Consider the following 17,874-nt stretch of genomic DNA (forward strand, 5'->3'; position numbering starts at 1 on the left):
CACTTGCCCTTGGTGAACCTTGGGAGGTTCCTCTCTGTCCAACCCTCAAGCCAATCAAGATCAACTGCTCAGATGAGCAGTGAGACTTCTCTTAGCTTGCATGATTTCCCCCCACCGTTGGGTGGTTAGTGAAGTGTGGGGCATGTGCCATAAATGATCCGTTCCTTCCCCTCTTCTCTCTGCTGACATTTGCCTCCTGGCCATAATAATATGCATTTTCCCCGTGGATGTTCCTCATGCTTCTGTGTTTGGGATATTCCATGCCCCAGGATGAAGCTGGTGAGGGCAGAGGTGGGTTCCCCCCACAGGAACATAAGCCCAGGAGTGTGGCATGGAGATATCTCTGCCAGCTGCCTACTCTCCCTGGAGGTGACACAGCCAGCTCAGGACCAACACAGACCTCTTCCATCAGTACCACTTGGAGATACTGAAATCTGCTGTGATCAGCTTGGGAAAGAGTTTCCAGTGTGGGAACACAGCCAAGAGTCCCCAGTGTGCCCATCACCCCACATCAGTGCAAGGCTCAGCGAAGCAGCTGTGGAACACCCATCAACAGGGATCCTGGAGAGCCTGTTTTTAGCTGCAAATGGCAGAACTGCAGAGATGTCATTGCTTCATCCAGATGGGGCTAAATTCTCCTGAACTGTGTCAGAGTAGACAACAAAGATCTCAAGTGCTCTGATGCTATTCTCTGACTGTCTTCCTCTCAGTCATTTTGTCTGCCCACCGCCTGCTCCTCCCCCTGGCAAACCTCTGCCTCTACATACAGGTGTAGCTGCAGCAGCCCCCAAAGAGGGGAGAAAGGGAGCTGGAAGACACTTCTGCCTTCCCTTTGGGCCTCATCTCATATCAATTGCTCTGATGGCAGCTGTTTGCACTGAGCCTTGCAGCACAACAGGATCATCACACCCCCTCCTGCACTCCCCACTGCCCCATGGGGTCTTTCTGCTCCATCCCATCCCTTCCTCAGCCCTCACCACATCACATCTGAGCCCACAGCCTCCATGGAGTCTTCAAGGAAACATCTCAGTTCATATTCAAGTCCTAGAATCAGCAGAGAAGGTCCTTTGGAGGAGGGTGACTCTGCTCTGCCCTGTGCTTTTCCCCTATATGTTGGCTGTGGAGCACTGCTGGAGGAGCCCTCAGCCCAGGATCCAGATACAGCACCGATGGCCACTCTTTTGTTCCTACTTGCACACTCCTCTCATCCAAGAGCACCCTTCCATGAAAGCCATTCCCTTGTGCCACCTCAGCAGCAGCAGATGCTGCTGGGGTTTCACATCAGTCCGTTGCAGATGGAATAATTTGACCTCCAGATTTCTCAGTGAAGTCAACTCAGAGGCTGCAATTTCCTTTCAGATGCCTTGAGTTCCTGCATAATTTTCAATTCACTCTCCCTTTGTGGGTGATGAATAGGGAAGGGTGTTCTCCATCAAAGATAGTTTATTAAAATGCAAATCAGCTGCAGGCTGAAGGTCCATCTGAGCACTACAAACCACGTGCATCAGTAGAGGATATTAAATTTGGCCTCAAAAAGAACTGAGGAGCAGAATTTCTTTTTCTGGGAGGAGCCAACATTATGCTCCATCACAAACACTGCCCACCTCCTCCCACTGAGAGATCAGTGGCATCACTCCAGAATCCAGGCAGCCAGAGATGACATTTCCTAGGGCAGCTCTCTTGTGGAGTCACAGAGTGGTTTAGGGTGGAAATGTCCTTTAAGCTCATCAAGTCCAACTGTTCCCAGAGCACTGCCACAACCACCACTAACCTGTGTCCCTCAGCTCCAGGGCTACATGGCTTTGGAATCCCTCCAGGAATGGGACCTGGGGCTGTTCAGCCTGGAGAAGACAGGGGATCTCTTTAACACAAGTATTTCAAAGGTGTTTGTCAAGAGAATGAGGTGGCACTTTTTTCTGTTGTCTCAATTGCCAGGACAAGGGGTAATGGGCACAAGCTGGGACACAAAAAGTTGCACTGGAACAGAAAGAGAAACTCCTTTGGTGTTGAGATGAGGGAGCCCTGGCCCAGGCTGCCCAGGGAGGGTGTGGAGGCTCCTTCTTGGGAGGTTTCCAAACCCACCCGGACACGTTCCTGTGCCCCCTGATGGAGGGGAACCTGCTTTAGCAGGGGGTTGGGCTGGATGAGCTCTGCAGGGCCCTTCCCACCCTCACCAGCCTGGGATTCCTTGATCTGCCCCCCAGCACCTCCCATAGCTGTCTGCAGCCCCGTCTGCAGCAGCGACGGCAGCCTGAGCAGATTGCTCTGTGCTGATGCAGATGGGTGACAGGATCAGCCCTGGGGACAGCGTGGCCATCATCAGAGACAAGTTGCTATTAGAGACATCCAGACCTCTGGAGCCAAGCTTTTATCCTTTGGAGGAGAAAGGCTGTGAACAGGGCCCCATGGGGACTCTTAGGCAACAGCAAAGCCAAGCCTCATGCCCAAGGCCTGTGGATAACCCGTCCTCATGCAAAGCCGTGACTCACACCTGCAGGCACGCTGCTGGGGGCACCCAGGCTGTCAGCCATGCCTGGACCCCTTCCTATTACTTCTAGCTGGGTGAAACTACATGGAAAAGAGTGTGAAATTAAGAAGGTCTTGTCTCACACCTAGGGATCCCGTTAAAGGATCTGACAGGTTTCCAAACCCGTCTGGACACGTTCCTGTGCCCGCTGATGGAGGGGAGCCTGCTTTAGCAGGGGGTTGGGCTGGATGAGCTCTGCAGGGCCCCTCCCACCCCCACCAGCCTGTGACTGTGTGATGGGGACTCCATCATGACCCTGGGCAGCCTGTGCCAGAGCCTGAGGTCTGTCTCTCGAAAAGTTCAGCCAGACCAGGCCAGACACTTTTGAGGAGGAACAAAAAGCAAAAATATTGCTTAAATTACCAGGTTAATTTGTCAGTAAAAACTGTCAGTGACAGTAAAATGTTGCAAAGTTCACAAGATCCCTTTCTTGAATGTGTCAGGAGATTTGGGAGCCCCAGCCCTGCCTGTGGGCTCTGTGCCACCCGGGCTGGGCTCCTCTGCACACCTGACCACACCTGAAACACCACTGGCCTGACACACTGAACAGGGCTCTCTCGAGCTGAGCAGAGAGACTCTGAACACCCCAGACTTCATACATTTGTGTTTGGGCTACAAAGCATCTCCAGGGGCTGCAGGGGAGGGTGGACAAGTACGTGGAAGAGGACTCCCCGGAGACTTTCTAATCTTGTATCAATGGCACGTGCTTGTGCTGGGCAGGGGTGGTGTCTGGGAAGGTCTGGGAGGGATGTTCTCACTGCACAGCTCATGTCTCCCATGTGACACAGAGCCTTGGAGCTGCTTCTTGGCAGGATGCTCTTGCTGAAGGGGTGATTTTCCCCTCTGGCTCCTGATCTCAGCAGTCCTCCAGTGAAACACCCCAGAGCACCCATCCCAGATGAATGGTGGCCACCAAGCCTGGTCCCTGCTGCTGTAGTTGATGGCAAAGGCTTCAGGGCAAGCATGCTAACTGACATGCCCTGGGGTGTCCCAGACACCCCATGTGTCACCCACTGCCACCCAAACACAGTCCCACTCCTTGGGCTTAGGGACAGGAGGCCTACCTCTTCCTTGTCACGCAGGCAAGGCAGAACTCATCCCCTACAGCCTGGGGGATTCAAACATTGAGGGAGCTTATGGATACTCTGGATTCAGGAACACAGGATGCAAAGGGTGGGCAGGTCTCCTCCCCACCCATGGATAAAGCTGCCAAGCAGTTTTGACACCCGACAGGCTGAGCAAGGAGAGAGAATAGCCATGGATTAAGGAGCTGCTGGTGATGATGAGAAGGGAGGGAGTGAGGGAAGCACTGCAGAGCGCAGAGAGGAGCAGGCTGCAGATTCAGTTTTCTTAGAACCATCAAATGGTTTTGGTTGGAAAAGTCCTTTAAGCTCATGGAGTCCAAGCCCTCCCCTCACCCTGCCCAGCCCACCACTAACCCATGGCCCTCAGCACCTCAGCTCCACGGCTGTGCAATAGCTCCAGGAATGGGGACTCCCCCACCTCCCTGGGCAGCCTGGCACAGGGGCTGACAGCCCTCTCAGGGAAAAAGTTCTTCCTAATCTCCTCTTCCTTAACCAGCTCTACTTTTAAACTCCAAACAGAGGGCTGCACAGTGGAATCACCACACACAGCCCTGACTCCTGCTGCCCCTCTGGCCACCAGCAAGGCAGGAGTGAGTGCAGGGGGGCTACCCTGTGTGGCCACTGCCCTCAAAGCCTTCCAGCACCCAGGCCATGACAGAGGGCAGAAGCTGGATAAGCTCAGGTCTTTTGTGGGGATGCAGCGAGGGCCTTGCCCACAGGGACATCCTCAGCTCCTGTGGTCCCCAGGGATGTGTGTCACTTGTTGATGGATGTTCCTGCGGCCATCTGCAGCCGGGGAGGCCGAAGCCGTGACCAGAATCTATCCAGGTTGCCATGGCAGCAGGGAAAGAAAACCTTCAAAAAAGGGGGAAAAAAAGTATGGGAGAACGGATCTCCAAAGAAACAAAATGCCAAGAGCATCTCAGTGCCCACTCAGAGCTGGGGAAGCTTCCTGGTGCCATGGGACACCATGGGTAAGCAAAAGCTGAGCTGCCAGCAGCTGCAGCCCTGACTGTGTGCCGTTCAGCGACAGCAACAGCACCCAGGGCCAGCCAGGTCACCAGCAGCACCCCAGGCACACAGAGCAGAGGGGATGGGGGAAAGCAGTAATGGGATGAGGAAGCCAGGAGCAGTGTTAGTGGTACTTCACTCTGCCTGGGGGCAAAAAAAGCCCCTTAGAGCCTTGTGAGGTGCTGGGTTGAGGTAGAGGTGCTGCCACAGCCCATGTAGTCAGAGAGGGCCTTTTCTTACATCTGAAGATCCATCAGTGTTTCCTTGTCCCATCCTGATCGCTCGTGCCCTGTGCTGGAGCCCCGAGACCACAGAAGCAGCACTTATCCCTGGCTCAGGGATGTCCAGCTGCTGCAGAAGCCCCTGAAAGCAGGTTTGTTCTTGGGATTTTCTGAGGTCCACACAGACTAAACCAACTTGTTCTAATTCTATCCCTTTTCCTTTGTAAGTTGATTTTTTTTACAGTCCTATTCTCCACACCCCTCTGCTCCCAACTGGCACTAAGGAACAAACACAAGTCCCCAAACCTTTCATTTTCCTGGCATCTTATCAGCCCTTTTGCATTGTATGGTTGTGGCAAGTGGGTGGCTGAAGCTTCTGTAGAAATTATACCCTTTTTGCTTTCCTGGAAAGAGCCTTCGATGTTTCTCTCCTAAAAATCAAAGCCAAAAGTATGAGTTGTGGACAAGAACCTTCAGAGCTAAGAAGAGTGTCAAGCATGTCTTGCCCTGCCAGGATCAGGCCCATGGTTGGCTGGTGCTCTCCTTTCAGCCAGGAGACAGCCCTACCTTGCCTGCTGAACTCATGGGTGCTTACACACATAGCTTCTTGTCTGTGAGCCTGAAGTCACTGTGGAGCAGACGTGGAAGATCAATAGGGGTACCAACATGCTGATGGGATTGGAACATCTCTCTGAGGAGGAAAGGCTGTGAGACTTGGGGCTGTCCAGCCTGGAGAAGGCTGAGGGGGGCCCTTCTCAATGCTAATAAATACCTAAAGGGTGGGTGTTGAGAGGATGGGGCCAGTCTTTTTTCTGTAGTGCCCAGAGTGGCCCAACAAGGGGTAATGGGCACAAGCTGGAACCCAAAAAGTTCCTCTTAAACACAAGAAAAAGCTTCTTTGATGTGGAGGTGAGGGAGCCCTGTCCCAGGCTGCCCAGGGAGGGTGTGGAGGCTCCTTCTCGGGAGGTTTCCAAAACCACCTGGACACGTTCCTGTGCCCCCTGATTGAGGGGAATCTGCTTTAGCAGGGGGCTGGGCTGGGTGAACTCTGCAGGGCCCTTCCAACCTGCACCACTCTTATGATTGTATGAAGATGGCTCCTGCCAAGCTCCCCTCCAAACCGGCTGTTGCAGAGGGAAACAAGTCAACTTCCAAAGGTTTCAAGCATGAGGTAGGTGCTCCCTTCCCCTAAGACTTGGCAGTGAGGACGTGCAACACTCCTGCTTGCCCCTCTACACTCTTACCAAGCTCCTCACATCCCACCACAGTGCAGGGTCGGGGGGGACGTGGGGCAGGGGGCAGCCAGGGGACACAGAGGGGCTGAGGGCTGCGTTGCATAAGCCATGCGGATACCGGAGGATGCGCTCCCGAGCTGCAAAGGATAAAAATATCCAGGGAATGTGTGTGGCTCTGACTAAGGCACTGCCAAAATAGAAGAGTGCGCAAATCCCTTTTTAGCTGCTTTTGCTGAGCCTCCTGCCTTTCTCCTGTGGGCTCCTACCTGCAGATGGCTGGTGGGTTGATGTCTCGCAGCCCTCCTCACCCCCTCTCACCGTGGATGTGGTCCCTGTGTGCTACCTGTGTCCAGGCAGGTGGTTTTCTTGCTGGGATGTTGCTTTGCACTCACAGGAGTGGGTGGGCATAAAGAGTGAGGTTAAGATATCACCTTGCTTGAATTAATAAATTACTTGTAAAAGTGTTTTGATTTAGAAAGTATTCAGCTTGGGGTGAACTAGATGTGCCGTTTCCTACGTGCTGGTTATGGTCCCCTGGCCTGGGGGCAGAGCTGCAATATTCACACTGTAAATCCTTCCCTTGTAGGATGTTAAAATGAAATCCCATTTTCTGGATGCTTTTCTGTTTGAAATCAAGTCCTCTGAGTCTGCTGCTGCCTGATTCGGCCATTGGATGAATTCTGCCATCCCTGCACATGGAATCCCAGAATGGCTTGGGGTGGAAGAAGCCTTTAAAGCTCATCTCACACCAACCCCCTGCCATGGGCAGAGACACCTTCCACTAGCCCAGGTTGCTCCAAGCCCCATCCAACCTGCCCTTGAACACTTCCAGGGATGGGGCAGCCACAGCCTCTGTGGGCAACCTGTGCAAGGGCCTCACCACCCTCACAGGGAAGAACTTCCTCCTTACATCTCATGTCTATCTTCCCTCTTTCAGTTTAAACCATTACTCCTCATCCTGTCACTCAGCCCTCACTGGAGAGGAACCTGCCAGAAGAATGAAGGGGAACTGAGCAGTGACCATGACCCTTTTCCTTTTTCATGAGCCCCATGGGGAGTCACTGCAAGAAGGACAAGCTGAGAGAGGACAGCACCACTCCTGCCACCCCACCAGGACAGGGAAGGGCCGGTGCTGTGGCACCCACCTCTGCAAAAGGGAGTTAGCCAGTCTGGTAGGAGGCTCAGCCATGCAGGACACACGGGAAACAGATGATTAATGCTTTAGTATCCCACAATAAGTCTCTGTCACCCTGTGGTTCCACACGCTTCTGCTGACAACAACAAAACACGCGCGTCGTTAACGGCTTCTTAAAATTCATTGGGAGCTGCCACTGCAGGCTGCTCAAATAGAGGCTGCTCTTGATGCTAAGCCAAATAATTTTGAGTTTTTCATCCCAGTGATCATGTAAACAAACTGTCAGACATCCAGATGAAGGCATGGAGAAATATCCCCGGACTGTAACAGTGACGGGGCTCGGCATATATTAATTTACTAATCTGATTGTCATGAATAAATTAAGTGACAGTGTTAAAAGTATGTTCTCTGGGCCTGTCTTCTACTATATTAAGATGTGATGATTTTGCATCTTTGGCTGCATGCAAAGAGAGATGTGTCTCAGTGGTCAAATGAACCAAGGCCAGATATACACAGCCTGTTATTTTCAGATCTGTAGGTCTCAACGTGTGGGGTTGTACACTGGTGTCTGCTCCCTGTTGAGAAGCATTAGGGAAACAGCTGTGCAAACAGAGCACTGATTTAAGCGGTGGCTTTGTAGCTCTCTCCCTCTGATGTGGGACCATTTTCTGTTGGAAAATACATATCCTAGGTTTTAAGGCAGAGGCATCATGCTGTGCAGCAGTTTTGATCTGCCAAACATGGCCTGATGATGGCCAGAGGTTCTGCAAGGGAAGAATGTTGCCCCCAGAGCACCAGGAGTGACCATGGGATGGAGAGTTTATCCCATCCCCTGGCAATCTGCTGCAGTGATTCAGTGCCTTCTGATAAAAATGGGCATCTTATTTCCAGCTGGATTTTTTCAGACTTGAGCTTCTAGCCGCCAGGCATCATTATGCACTGTTTTTATTAGATCAAAAAGGTCTCCAACGCATAGCTCTTTCCCCTGGGAATGGCACAGTGAGATTGCACTGCCTCTGCATTGTCTGATGGCAGGTGTATTAAACTGTTTTCCTTTGAATTTTCCAACAGTTCTCTTCTAGGGGCTCCTTTTGGAAGACCTCTACTGCCAAATATCACCAAAGGGGTGATAACGTCAGTGGAACAGTCGTGCTGTTCAACACATGGTCCATGCAATTCATGCCACAAACTATCATAGAATCACAGAATGGTGGGGGTTGGAAGGGACCTGTAAAGATTATCTAGTCCAACTTCCCTGCTCAAGCCTAGATTGGGTCACACAGGAGTGTGTCCAGGAGGGTTTGGAAACCTACCAAGAAGGAGCCTCCACACCCTCCCTGGGCAGCCTGGGCCAGGGCTCCCTCACCTCAACAACAAAGGAGTTTCTCCTCCTGTTTCAGTGGCACTTCCCATGTTCCAGCTTGTGTTTGTTTCCCCTTGTCCTGTCACTGGACACTACAGAGAAAAGACTGGCCCCATTCTCCTGACAAACACCTTTTAAATACTTGTAAGTGTTGACGAGATCCCCCCTCAGCCTTCTCTTCTCGAGGCTGAACAGCTCCAGTTCCCGCAGCCTTTCCTCATAAGGAAGATGCTCCAGTCCCCTCAGCATCTTGGTAGCCCTGTGCTGGCCTTTTCCAGCAGTTCCTTGTCCCTCTTGAGCTGGGGAGCCCAGAACTGGACACAGGACTCCAGATGAGGCCTCACCAGGGCAGAGTAGAGGGGGAGCAGAACCTCCCTCGACCTGCTGCCCACACTCTTCTTTATTCCCCTCAGGATGCCATTGGCCTTCTTGCCCACAAGGGCACATTGCTGGCTCATGGTTATTTGCTGCTCACCAGCACTCCCAGGTCTCTCTCCTGGAGCTGCTCTCCAGCAGGTCAGTCCCAGCCTGTCCTGGTGCAGGGGGTTGTTCCTCCTCAGGTGCAGGACTCTGCACTTTACCTTAGTGGACTTAAGAGGATGCTGTTACCGCAGGATCATAGAATGGTTTGGGTTGCAAGGGGGTCTTAAAGATTATTTTCAACATAAGTGATTTATCCCCTGGATGTTCTCCCAGCACTTGCATGTTTTCTCATCTGCATGTGGTTTGTCTGCATGTAAAGTCTCAAGAAGTCACCGTGTCTCCCTAAGTTTTGGCTTTCCCAAAGGCCTTTGGCAAGGATTCCCCTAGATTTGCTCTGCATTGCTCTCTGGGTATATAGTGCACTGGGGAGGTACTGTGCTCAGCCATTGCCTCTCCTATCGCAGGCACTGCACATACCATGCTGAGACCCGGGCACAGTGCTCCAGCAGTGGCTCGGAGCCCAGATTTCTTCAAAGTCTCCTCCCGGCTTCAATGTGTTGCCTCTTGGCAGCTGGAATCCAGCCCCAGCTCCCCATCCCATCTGTCTCACAGTGGGGAGGGAGCTCTGCAGGAGGGAGTCTGTCTGCCTGCCTCAGCTGCAATGGCATGTGGGCAGGTGGAAGGGACAGGGACAGGCACGGGGTCCTACCACAGCACAGGAGAGCCAGCCCAAGGCTACGGTGTGGCTCTACCCTGCTGTGTCAGGGCACTGGGCATCCACAGGCCCCTTCAGCCCCAGTAACAGAGACATGGCCCTTTGTCTCTGGGTTGCTTCTGCCAAGTGTTAAAAATGGTCTTGGGCAGCCCAAGCTTCATCTAAATCACTAAAATCCCCCAGGCAGCACTTTCCCAAGGTTGGCCCTGCTTCCCTCTGCACCAGCCATGCTCCCAGAAGCGAGCCCTGGCTCCTCAAGGACACTGTCCTCGCAGCACTGCCTTTGAGGTGAAATGAATTGTCTGTCTCCCCTGGCGCCATGGGGTTTGCAAAGCTCCTGCTGGCTGCCAGCTGGCTGGGCACAGGGTTCCTGTTTGCCCACTGGCCCCTGGCCATGGCGATGCACAGGGCCTCCCTGGCAGCCTGGGGGGAGGGAGTGAATCCAGGATGGGAACCCGGCTGTGCCAGAGCTGAGCTCCCTGCTGCCTTCCTGGGGTCAGCTCTGGGAGAGAAAGGGGCTCAGGCACAGAGGCTCTGCAAGGAAGAGAGAGGATGGGCAATGAAGCTGGGGAAGGGGCTGGAGCACAAATCTGATGAGAAGCAGCTGAGGGTGTTGATCCTGGAGAAGAGGAGGCTGAGGGGAGACGTGAGCACTCTCTGCAACTCCCTTGAAAGGACACTATGGTGGGGTCGGTGTCAGCCTCTGCTCCCCAGTTACAAGTGACAGGACAAGAGGAAATGGGCTCTCGATGCTCCAGGGGAGGTTTAGATTGGAGCTGAGGAAGAACTTTTTCCCTGAGAGGGTTGTCAGCCCCTGTGCCAGGCTGCCCAGGGAGGTGGGGGAGTGCCCATCCCTGGAGCTATTGCACAGCCGTGGAGCTGAGGTGCTGAGGGCCGTGGGTTAGTGGTGGGCTGGGCAGGGTGAGGGGAGGGCTTGGACTCCATGAGCTTAAAGGGCTTTTCCAATTAAAATGATTCAATTATTCTATTATTCCATGATTCTATGACCAGTGTGGCCTGGGGACATACAGAGCAGAGACCAACCTCCCTCAGTGCCTTTTCTTCATCCACAACCATCTGCCTGGGCTGTGGGCAAAGGATGTAGGTGAGAAGGCAGCTCTGGACTGATTCTCCTCTGGCTGTACCCTTGCAGCAGAGATGTGGAGCTGGCTTCTGGACCATTATCTTCAGTAGCCACTGTGCAGCCTGTCTTTCTCACCCCTTCTTGGACTCATTTATGTCTTGGGCCTCAGTTGGTTAATGATGCAATGTCAGTGAGGTGCCTTTGTCATCCTGGTTCGATGTGAGCCCAGAGAGGTCCAGGAGGACAGAAAAGCAGCACAAGCACCTGCTGCAGCAAGGCCTCTGTGAACACATTGGGGATCAACACATTGTCCCTGTCAGCACAGCCAGCACCTGGATAGCAGAGGCTCCTATTAGTGCCTTTCACCCACTGCACTGCTGGTCAGTTCTCACCAGAAAGAAATGAGGTATAAAGGCAAACTGAGATTTCTCAGTTGATTAAACCTATTGATTGAAATGATGATTCAAATCACTAACTTGGGTTTGGTTTATTTCATCTGTCCCCAACTCAAGTGGTGTCTCAGTCTTAAATGGAGTTTCCCTTCTGTTTCCAGTGTTTCTGTCCTTGGCAGCACTGCTCAGCCACCCCTGGATCCTGACTGCTGCTGAAAGGATTTCTGTCACACCCAGCCTGAAAGGTCACCTCATAATGGCAGCTGCATCTCTCTTTCACTTGGGCTTTTGTTTTGGTTCTGTGAGTTTTTCATAACGTGGCATTTTCCTCTGTGATTGAAGAGCCTTAAAAGCAAAAGGGAGAGGAGATGGCACAGGCAGAGATGCACTGTTGATCAAATCACAATGACAAAATCCTACTCAAGCCCCAGCCAGAACTGTGGGTGTTCCCTGAGTGTCCTAAAATTACCTTCACCTCTTTTCCCTTGATGGCAGCAGCTCAGCCCACGTCCCCAAAACCACTAAGCTCTGGGGAGACCTCAGAGAGGAGTTTGGGTCTGATCCCACCTCTGCTGCTGACACACATCTTGTGTACATACCCTTCCTATGCTCCTTCTCCCATCATTCATTCCTATAGACTAGAGACCTCTGTGTTCCCAATGCTGGACATGCCAGCCCTCCACGGAGCAGCCCTCTGCCCTCCACGGAGCAGCTGTCCAGCCACAAGCTGCGAAGAGCCCTGTCACTCAACCAGGACAGGAAGGGCACGCTGCGCCCAGGAGTGCCACCACACCTGAGGCACAGCCCTGGAAAGCCCTCTGGCCACTGCACAAATCACATTACAGCCTCTCCCCTGCTCTCTTCCCTTTCTTGGAGCAGAGCCATGAGTATCTGGGCCTTGTGGCCACGTTGACCCCACACTCCTGCTCTCCCGTGCAGGGAAGTGCCCCTGCTTGGCTCCCTGTTGCAGAGATATGTAAATGGGTCCATCAGCCAGAGCTGCTGCTCTCTGGCATCACCTCCTCTTCAAAAGCACAAGGACAATCAGCATAATGACTTCGTTTACAGTGGAAATCCAATTACTGCAGGGAAGCGTTTCATTAGGGTGGATTTCCTCTGCGGCTGCCAGCCGTGAGGCGCTCGGCTGCCGAGCTGCGGGCTCGCCAGGGCTGCCTCAGCACAGGGCACAGGCCACACGTGGAGGGGACAAGGTGTGCAAAGCAGGATGTGGCACCACAGCCATGGCCCTGGGCTCTGCTCCTCTGGGCTCAGCTCCCTGAGCTGTTCCCACAGCCGTGTCCCACCTGGCTCCACTCCCCTTCTCGTTCCCGTGATGTCCAGCTGTGATCCCACTTCCAGCCTCCTCTGCATCTGCTTGCAGGGGGGTTGCTCCCATGCCAGACCTGGGTTCTGCAGGGGTGATGAGCACGGAACCCACAGGAAGCAGAGCAGCTCTGCCCAGAAACCCTTTGAACCTCTCTGGGGACACGGTTCACCCCTCTTTGTAGCAGCCCTGAGGGAACAGAGGCTGACTTGCTGCCCACTGTGTCTGTCCTTTCTTTCCCAGCCCCTGTAAATCTGGCTGGGTAGGGCAGGCCTGGCCTTCCCTTCCTGCAGCAAACCTGTGGTGGTTTGGTTCTCCAGTAAAACATCCTTCAGCTGTACCCCTTATTATGCACTTGAGCTACTGGGATTTTGCTGCTGGCTTGTACCTGTTATGGGCTGTGTGAAATTGGTCCTTTCACAGAGTTTGGTAGGTTCAGTTCTGATCCACACTGTACTTCTGCTGACACACACCAAACGTGGCAGGAACAAGACATTACTTTTTTGACCTCTGATTTAGATGCTTTGACAGAAACCCCTGGGTCCCACTTTCCCTGTGTCCAATGTTTGACCTTCAGAGTCTCCTCCATCACTCTCACCTCCTGCTCTGGCAGAGTGGGGGTCCCACACTCAGTAGCAGCACACTGGCTTACTGTGTCTCACTGTGTGCCCCAGACTTTGCCTTTGAATGGCAAACAAGTTCCCTGGCACTTTTCAAACCAATTCTGCAGCAGAGATGAGACCTAAAGGATGTGTGTCAAGAAGATGGGGCCAGACTTTGTTCTGTGGTGCCGAGTGACAGGACAAGGGGTAATGGGCACAAGCTGGAACACAAGGAGTTCCACTTAAACAGGAGGAGAAACTTGTTTGTTGTTGAGGTGAGGGAGCCCTGGCCCAGGCTGCCCAGGGAGGGTGTGAAGGCTCCTTCTCAGGAGGTTTCCAAACCCGCCTGGACACATTGCTGTGCCCCCTGATCGTGGGGAACCTGCTTTAGCAGGGGGTTGGGCTGGATGAGCTCTGCAGGGCCCTTCCAACCCCCATCATGCTGGGATTCAATGTTTCTGTGATCTGTGTGACTGTGCTGCAGCCTCCTCAGCTCCCAATTCAATCCCTGTAGCTGTGCATCTCTGTTGGGGCTACACAAGAAGCTAGCTTGTGTCTGTGGGCGTCAGAGACCTGTTTGTTGCTTCCCAGCCCATCCTGCACCAGGACAACAACAACAAAAAACACTGGCAGTGCTCTCCAGAAGTGCCCAAGGAAATGTTTTAAGTGTGATAATCACCACCTCCCTGCCAGGTGTCTGATTCACCCTATGACATTTAGTTTTATTCAGCATATTCTGGTGTTTGTGATGATCACAGTGAATCTTCCTCATGCCCTCTGCCCTGATTTAGCAGATGAGCCCTATCAGAGACTTTCTCCTGGCCTAACCTTTCCTTTGGTATCTGCAGGTAAGAGGGTAGATGCTGGAGCAGACTCTAGGAGAGAAGCTTCTCTGAGAAGCGTGGTTTCTCGATTGGTTTCTCAATGACATTTTAAGGCAGAGGCAGGCAGGGATCTGTGGGTGAAGGAACATTTTGCATCAGCCTACACAGCAGTTACAGCATCCTCGGTAAGTAGTGTGTGGGCAAGTCGTGCATGGCTCTTCACAACAGAACTGTAGATATATATGCCAGAGAGAACACCCTCTGAGGCAAAGAGGACAGAGCTGTCATTACAGAATCATTGACTCAATTATTCCCTGCAAGCATATTAAAATGACTCTGGGTTTTTTTTTGTTGCAAAGGGATGAATAAATCCACATTTTGTTAGTGCAAAGAGGTTTGCATTTGAATTTGCAGGGGCCACGAAAGATCAGCCTGCTCTCGCACTGCAGGTAGTTGAGAGTAACCCCTCTGGCCCTCAGCAAGAGCACAGGCAGTGGAGGAAAGTGCAAGGTGACAAAAAAGACCTCCTGCAAGTCATCCAGTAAATCCATCCTGCTCACAGCCAGCCTGTCTCAGCGCCCTGGGTCTGGCTCCTCTGCGTGTACCTGCCGATTGTGTGGGGAGCTCTGCCTCTGGGATTGCAATTCCCAAAGCAGGAACAAAAAGGTAGTTACAAAAACAGTATGAGAGGTTTTCAGAAAACCTTTTGTGAGGTGTGTTAGAATGAGTGTGGCAAATGCACACCCATCATAGAAAAGCACTATCCACAAGCAAAAATTGGATTATAACATGTTTCCACAGCAAGAGGGTGAGTGGACAGCAGGAATGAAATTTCTACCACCCCTTCCCACCCTTTCCCACCACTTCCAACCACCCAGGAGCCCCACTCTGGGTTGCTGTCAGCAGAGGGAGGGATTGTTACAGCCACAGTCAGCAGGAAAGGAAGGCATGTCAGACAGTCTTTGTTGATGGAGTTTGCAGTTAGAGACTGGCTCTGGATGCTAAACTTGGGCTTTCTGTGGCTGTGAAAAGAAAATGCAAACAAGACAGTCCAGAATGAGGTCCAAACTCTCTAACTGCAGCTCAGGAGAGCAAAGATCCACCACCACAGGCCTGCACCAAAGCTACTCCCAGAAGGACTTTCTAGGGAAAGAAGTGGAGGAGAGGTGTAGAATGCAAAATCGTGCTGTGCTGCTCACACTCTGGTGAGCCTGATTCAGAGCTCACCGTGACAAGATATTTGGCTAGAGGAGGATGGTTCCTTCCAGAAGAACAGTTTTTGTTCTGTTGCCACACTACCACTGTGCTTCTCTTTTAGCTGGAAAATAGAAAAGTCACAGGAGAAATGTTCCCCTGTGCTCAAAGCTGATGACTTTGGGAGGGCTGTCTCCCTTGCTAGCCTCACCAGGGTCAGCAGTCTTATTCTCTGCCTCATTAGATGCTCTTGCTGCTATTTCTACACTGCTCTGCTTGATTTTTTTGATGCTAAGCCCTCCAGTTCAGATGTCATGTTTAAAGAATAAAAAATACCAACTTGATTTAAAACTCTTTTTCCAATTAACCAGCAGTGGGATCTCTGCCAGCAGCCAGGCAGCCCACCTCCTTCTGAAAGCGGAAACATGTCCTGCTTTCAAGGTGCCACAAGGCTATTTGTGGCACTGCCTGGCACAGTGGGGTCTGATCTCACAGCAAGGACATGACCAGACAGAGGATGGTATCAACACCCACACAGGGCAGGCTGAAGTAAATGAAAAAGATCTGTGGCCCTGTGGATATGCAGGAAATCAGGCTGTCTCTCCCTTTCCCCGTGGCCCTTCTGAGCTCAATATCCAGGAAGATAATCTAATCTGACCTCCTAATCCAATGTAATCTTCTGGGGTGTTGGGAACTGCATCTCACCAGCATTATCTGACAGCAGTGGGGTCACGGGCCTCTTACCCATTATCTTGTCTATCTGAAAGAATTCTTTCTGCCTTCAAAAGCAACGTGACTTCCTCACTGGCTACCTAGAATTACTCTGCCAGCCTCAGAGTGCAGTGAAAAGGCAGGTTGGATGTGCAAAGGCCACGCAAGACCAGGCCTGGGCTGCTCTCTGCTCCACGGGGAACATGGCCACAGTACTGGCCATGAGAAACGCTTCCTGGTTCTTGTGGCCTGGTTCCAGCTTCTCACGTTACACAGGCCTCGTGATAGAGACAACAGAAAGTACAGAGGTATCTTCCCTCGTCTCACAGAATTGTCAAGGATAGAAACTGGGCCCAAACTGGAATGCTTTTATCAGCTGAGTATGAGGAGTTGAATGCGGCCTGTTTTCTGTCTCACCCCAACGAGCCCTGTGCCTGTGGCATCTGCTGGAGCTCTCAAGTCAGTATGAGAATCCCTGCTCAGACCTTCCTCTTACAAAAGGGACATTGTATAGAAAAGCACTTTCAATACCATTTGCCCCCGTGTATCTTAACTCTCAGGCAGGCTCCCGTGCTGGCCTCAGGGCCACAGGCTTCTTGTCACTAAAATGCAGCAGATGAGTTTTGATCAGCACAACATTCACCATCTTCCGGAACAGAGAGCAATGTTTATAGAATCATAGAATGGTAGGGGTTGGAAGGGACCTTTAGAGATCATCTAGTCCAACTTGCCTGCAGAAGCAGGGTCACCTAGATCAGGTTGCCTAGGAACATGTCCAGGCGGGTCTTGAAGCCCTCCAAGGAAGGAGCCTCCACAACCCCTTAGTTTAGACTGGTGCTGAGAGATGTAAAACCAGCAGGGATTTACATCAGTATCATTCTGGAGGAGATGAATACTTGGAGGGCCGGAGATGGCCATTTGATGTTGAGTTTTCAAGGCAGTACTTGTCCCAGCTGTATCTCTGTACACATGTGCTTTGCTCTATACTCTCTGGTTTGTGTATCTTTTGCAGTGAAATGCTATCAGCAGCAACTGGCTGCCCAATGTTTCCCACTGCAAGCCCCTGCTTTCAGGCTCTTCTCATTTTCCTGAGCTGAAATCTCATCTGCCACCTAGCTGCCTCAGAACAAATATTCTGGAAGGTTTCTGCTAAAATCATGACTGAGCAGCAGGTTGAGACAGAAGCTAGGGAGCAAGAGGTTTGCCTGAGGCAATGCTTATTCTCATTCTCACCTGTGCTTCTCTGAAGTTGTCTCACTCTTGCCCAGTTTTGATCAGAAACTGGGAATTTGGTAGTTGAGCCACCCTTGCTTGGGGAATATGCCTTTTGCAAGTCCTGCCAAAGCCTGCCAAACCGTGGCTGCACGATGCTCTTGTGAGAACACGTATGAGGATGGAAGAAGGAGGATCTAATCCAGCAGCTGTTATGGCATGGCCCTGTGTTCCAAATAGCAGTCTGAAAATGAGCTGGCTCCCACACAGCTTTCCTTGCTGTGCCTCTGGCTGGGGGCAGACATACTCTTTGTGAAGAACCAAAAGAGCAGCATGAGAGATCAGCCCCAGAGGAAATGAGTAATCCTGATCCAGAGCAGGGGAAGGAGGGCAGCAGCACACAGGGGAGAGGGCTGAGGACAGGTTGCTTTTTAAGTACATGAATGTTGAATTCCCTCGGTAAGGGAATTCTTCTTGTACACAGAGAGTCAGGCAGAGGTCTGGAGGAAAAGAAGGACGTTCCTGGCATCCATTCTGGACAGCTTGGATGTGAAGGGCAGAAGGAAAAATGGAAACTGTTGGAGCAGGACATGGATCTCTGGCATGATGCTAATTATTCTTTAGGTGTGACAGACTGTGCTGCGGGGGGAGAGCCAGAAGATGGCACGATGCTAGGGAGAGAGCTGAGAGTAGGTTAGAAGGAAATCAAGGGATGAGATGGGCTGGGTAAAAGGAGGGTTTGGGAAGAGAGGTGGACAGGGGGACAGCTACTGGCACTTGGTCAGTTTATCAGCTGTTCTTCCCTTAAGTGTCAAA

Source organism: Colius striatus, chromosome 6 (genome assembly GCF_028858725.1).
Source record: "Colius striatus isolate bColStr4 chromosome 6, bColStr4.1.hap1, whole genome shotgun sequence".
NCBI classification, from domain to species: Eukaryota; Metazoa; Chordata; class Aves; order Coliiformes; family Coliidae; genus Colius; species Colius striatus.